The sequence below is a fragment of the Kryptolebias marmoratus genome, linkage group LG13 (genome assembly GCF_001649575.2).
Source record: "Kryptolebias marmoratus isolate JLee-2015 linkage group LG13, ASM164957v2, whole genome shotgun sequence".
NCBI classification, from domain to species: domain Eukaryota; kingdom Metazoa; phylum Chordata; class Actinopteri; order Cyprinodontiformes; family Rivulidae; genus Kryptolebias; species Kryptolebias marmoratus.
The window spans coordinates 27,509,806-27,515,145 of record NC_051442.1 but is presented as its reverse complement, the minus strand read 5'-3'; the positions used below and the strand labels follow the sequence as shown (position 1 = coordinate 27,515,145).

General features: G+C 37.4%; 1 long non-coding RNA gene across 2 annotated transcripts in view; it reads right to left on the bottom strand.

The window, feature by feature from the left end:
* LOC108248814 overlaps positions 1-2,528 on the bottom strand; it is an 80,348-nt gene extending 77,820 nt beyond the window's left edge. Inside the window, exon 1 of one of the 2 annotated variants that reach the window (XR_005233941.1) lies at positions 2,104-2,528. This is a non-coding gene — a long non-coding RNA (uncharacterized LOC108248814). The remainder of the gene's footprint in view (positions 1-2,103) is intronic. The other variant, XR_001809163.3, reaches the window with a different exon arrangement.
* Positions 2,529-5,340: the final 2,812 nt, after the last annotated feature.

The window sequence follows — 5,340 nt, the reverse complement described above, 5'->3', positions numbered from 1 at the left end:
CCTTCCTCGCTCCAGATTGAAGTCCATGGGAGATCGGGCTTTTGCTGTCGCTGCCCCCCGGCTCTGGAACTCTCTCCCAGATTATTTGAGAGCTCCCCAACCATTGATTGATTTTAAAAGAGGCTTGAAGATTTTTTTATTTAAGCAAGCCTATTCTGCTTGTTTTTTATGATGTTGTTTTTATCTCTGATTTTTTATCTTTGATTTTAATTTGCACTGTGTAGCACTTTGAGATTTTTGTTAATGAAAAGTGCGGTATAAATTGGATTTATTATTATTATTATTTATTATTATTAAGTAATTTTATCAAACACAAAATAACCTATACCTTAGCCAATTTTACAGCTAGAGAGCTCAAATTTGGTGTGGTAGGAGCAGAGACTGATCCTCAACACATACTCTGAGCGCTAACAGATATCACCAGATCTTGTTTAATTTTTTTTCTAAAAACTATTTTAAGTCAGTGCTGTCTGTCAGTTAGCAAAATATCTCTTAAACCGCGGGATGGAAATTAACGAAACTGTCAGGACATAATAATTAGATGTACATCTGCAACTCCTTTTGGAGTCAACCCAATGCAAGATGGCTGCCACAGCCAACTATACTTAGAAAACACAAAAATGCCTATAACTTAGTTAGCTTTAAAGATACAACACTGATTGTTGATGTGGTAGTAGCTAATAGTCATCTTCAACACAGCTCTGAGCTTGACATATCTCATGAGATCATTATTTTTAAGGTTTGGCCAAAACAACTACACTCCATTTCTCAACATAAGATGATTTTAGTTTAAAACCCTGAGATGAAAGGCAGCGGGCAATATGCATTACTTCAAGGTGTTCTAGGCCTTTAATTAAAAACTGTGATGATTTGTAAAGATGACCTTAAAACCAGGAATAAGGAATATTCACCTAAATTGTAGCACTTTAGTGTTTCTTTTTTAATCTCACCTAAACAAAGAGACACAACTCAGATTCTGTAAAGAATACGTGCTGAGAGTAATTTAAAAAGTCCTGTCTAAACCTTCCCTCTGTACTGACTCATGTGTACCTTCACTACAACAGTAATGCAAGTAAGATAACTTTAAGATGTTTGTATGACAGTCCCAATCTGGGTATTGTCTGACTCGGGTTCTGATGCTTTAAGGAATGCAAGGCCTTTCATTTTAACTTTGTTTAGCTATATGGCAAACTTTTGTTACCATATATTATTTGTGTATTTAATTCATACACAAATAATAAATTTTAACGTGCTAAGGACTTTCATGAAAATAATTCCTAGTCATTGTTTCTGTTGTAAAACGTATCACTAGACCCAAACAAAAACTAGTGTCTAAATGCAAATGCAGCGCTCCCGAGGTATCCATTATTTGGATCACACAAAGGGCTAATTCACTGAGCCGGCAGGGAACTATTAGTTTGCAGCTGCAGCAAGATTTATCATTGTCTGTTTCAACTTTTTGTTCCGTCATTCCACAACTTTCATTTCAATATTATAAAAATCTGGATTCACTTTACCAAATGCTGATGAAATCTGGACTGATGCTTGCTGCTCAAAACAGCAGTCAGCAGTGAGTCACTGGTATTTATACTTAGGGAAAAACTTCATTTTGCAGAAGAAATGTAAGAATAAAATACAGAATGAAAGGAAGATTTTTTTGGTGTTTCTTAACCCTGTCAGACTGATGTAACTGCATTCTGCTGCATCCTCACTAAGCAGCTAAATAAATAAATCTCTGTCATTGGAAACGCTAGTCAGATGCTTCACAGTGGAAAAAGTCAGAACAGAAGAAAAGTTTTCAGTGGCATTTTTGTGCAGCCGTTCTCTTTGACCCCTCCGGATTCCCTTCCCCCATGAGGCCTCCTTTTCATTCCCCCCACACATCACTCCACCTTGACCCTCAGAATTTTAATTCAAAACTCACAGAATATTTACAAAAATAAAGCACGAAAGATCTGTACCTGAGAGCTGAACTGAGTCCAACGAAAACAACCACTTTTTGAGAAACAGAAAGAAACACCAGCTGGATCTGAGCAGAAGGGAGGGTTTTTGCAGACAGAACTTCTAAAAAAAGTGCTAAAGGTCGAATAGAACAGCACTTACCGTACAGAACCCGACATCTGAGCCCACAAAGCAAAGATTCCTCTCGTCTATCTCCGATCCACTTTAATTTTTTGGAGCTCCCATATGACACCCCCACCCCTCCGAGAGGCAGAAAGCAGAGAGAGAGAGGGAAAGACAGAGGGAGAGTCAAAGACAGAGAAGGGGAGTGGGAGAGGGAGGGGAGCGTTTAGTCCTGCTCTGGAGATGGAGGGATCTCTTGCAGCTGTACCCCCCCCCCCTCCATTCAATCCTCTCCTCCATGTGTGTCTGCAGCACCGCGGAAAAAGGCAATAGAAACAAAGTGATCTTCTTCCATGCAGCCCAGAGACGGAGGCAGAGGAAAGGGCCCCCCCCCTTGGACATGCGCAGGCAGAAAGAAAACAGCGAACCGGTTTGAAGGCCGAGGCAGCCGGAGGAGAGCAGGTTCAAGTTTTCACAGTTTCCTGCACTTTGGTGGAGAACTCTGGCTGGCTGAGTGGGAGGGGAAAAAGGAGGCAAGCAGTACATAATACCTTCCAGCTTCTTTCAACCACCCCCTCCCTCTTTTTCTCACTCTCTATCACTCTTTCTCTCACTCCGGTAATAAGCCTGCCCCCCCTCCCCAGGCGCTGGAATGCAAAGCCAGAATTTCAAGAGGCCCAGTTAGACAAACCTCGGAGTCAGTGCACCTTGACCTCTAGGTCAGATGTTGTATGTGTGTGTGTGTAAGGCAGCTTTAGCTGAATCTGAGTGGAGGGGTGGGGGCAAGTAACTCATGAGATCATGTAACTGTGGCCGGACAGCCACTTGACAGAGATAATTCTGTCAGACACTTACAATGCTGCTGGGGTCTGTGAGGGGCTGCCTGCTGTCTGCTCACAGACCCCAGTTAAATGCAGTGAAGCATTTAAGGGTGCTTCCCTGAATTGAAGCACCCTTAAATACTATCCTGTTCAAACCTTTTGTCCATCTCGGATTAATTTGACTGTCAAGGAATGACAGACACAGGTGTGTGGTTACCATGGTGACCATAATGAGCCACTAGTAGCAGCTATTACATTTGTTTTGATCTTGGTTCTCTTTACAATTTTTTAATACAGCTCATACCTCAAAATGTAAGCATTTTATCTTAATTTATTACCAAGTTAAGTTATAATTTTGGGCAGCAGCTGTGTTGACTCCCTTTCAGCATGTCTTCAGCTTTTTGGTTGAGGACACAATACTATTATACTAAATTAAATGACACTTTCTGTCCCTATTTAAATTTCAGAATAACTCAAATGAATTTATTTCTTTGTGGCGGTTGGATAAATCTGATTAATTTAACTAGAAAAAAATTGCTTTAACAGTACTCTACAGAAACAGTTTGTAGCGTTTGTGATATTGTAGGTCAGGGGCCTGAAACCTGCAGCTCTGGAGCCACATGTGATCCTTGTTACATCCACCAGAAAATACATGAACCTGAGTAACATTTAAATTCAAAGTGACAATAGAAAAGGGTACTTTTAGCAGTTTTCCCACCCAGATTTTTGCAGTTTATGCATATACTTTCTGCAGGCTGCCTACTGTGAACTCTGTGAAGTTAATACTCATATCAGTCAATCTAAAGGCTCTGTGTACACAGCTCCCCATCATTTCAGAACCAGAATGAGGTAACAGTGACTGCTAAGTCAACATTCACACTGCTATTTTCCTCTTTGTAGTTTTTTTTTCTGTATGTTTTTTTGGACTGGAACTACTTCAGCATACTTTCAGCTGTTTTACCATTTACACATCAAAACTTCAGCTCATTTAGGACATTACGGCTACTTTTATATTTCTTAAAATATCTGAATTTATTTCCATTTTTTCCTCACTAAGATGAATGGAGAACACTTCAAGTCCCTGAAAGACTTTGTGTTCTTTGAAATCTCCTTCAGCATAGTTACTCTGTTTTTAGTTTTTAGCTACAGTTTTCCATAATTTTACAAATTGTTACTGTTTTTCCTCATTTTAGCTTTTAGCTACTGTTTTGCTGGTCTTAGCTGTTCACTACAGTTTTGCTAATTTTAACTTTTGTTTTTATTGTTGTAACTTTAACAGCTCAGTTCCAGCTTCTTTAACTAATTTCAGCAGAGTCACTGAGAACTCAGTATTCACACTGGTTCACACGTTTTCACATGCAGAATGTCTAGTTCAGCTAGAGTTTTTAATTTAAAATGCAATGATCAGTTTTACTGTTGAGCTAATAGACTGTTCTCTGCTTTGTTCATGCATCTTTCTGACAGTGCGATCACTTTCCAAAACCACCAGAAAAATAACATTCTTTCTTAAAACTTCTGGCAAATTTTTGTCAAAGTAGTTTAACACATCTGAAAATGACTACATTTTAAAGCATGAATAAAGATGTACTGGTAACATACAAAAAATTATTCCTATAAAAATGAAAACTAAAGACCTGGCTCTAATAAAAGCAGAGTCACTTAAGCAGTTCACTTAAATAAAGACTGTGGTCTTCTATTTGAGGACAATTAAGTTTTTAATGCCAAAAAAAACAGGTCTATTTTTATATTCACTAATTTTAAAACTTTAGGATGCAATGTTTTACTTTTTTTTACGTGAGCTACTAATTTTAATTAATCTCATTTTTCACAAATTAGTAAAATAAGAACTACTGTAAAAACTAAACTAATACAAACAAGTAGTTTGGTTTAATCTTCTTGTGCAGAACTTTACTTTTCCTTTTTAATTTTTTACTTAACACTTAGGAAAGAAACTCTAAATGCCACAATGCAACATAAAGTAGAATATTTGTACATTGCATAAAATAATTAAACAGTACAAATTATTTTATCAGAATTTTTTATGTTTTTTAACTTTTTACAAATTTTAATTAGTAGATGGTAAAAATGACTGTCTCGTTTTAGGTTACAGAGCCATGTTGTTCAACAGGCCTCTGTTACAGCAACCTTATCTGACATCTATTGTATTTGTTTTATTACATTTTGGTGTTTTTTTTTTTTTATAATCCGATGAGTTACAAAGTTATTTTTCAAATACAAAATATCTGTTTTAGTAATTTAGCCAAAATGAAGTTTGGATTTTAAAAAAAAAATGTTTTCTTTTTTAAATATAAGATAAAAGGCAGTTAAACTCTCTCTTTCTCTCTCTCTCTCACACACACGAACACACACACATTTAAATCTCTCCAATCCTGCAGGTTTGCATCTTTTGAATCAAAGACGGTGGTTCTGTGAGCCCATTCAGGGTCAAGCATTG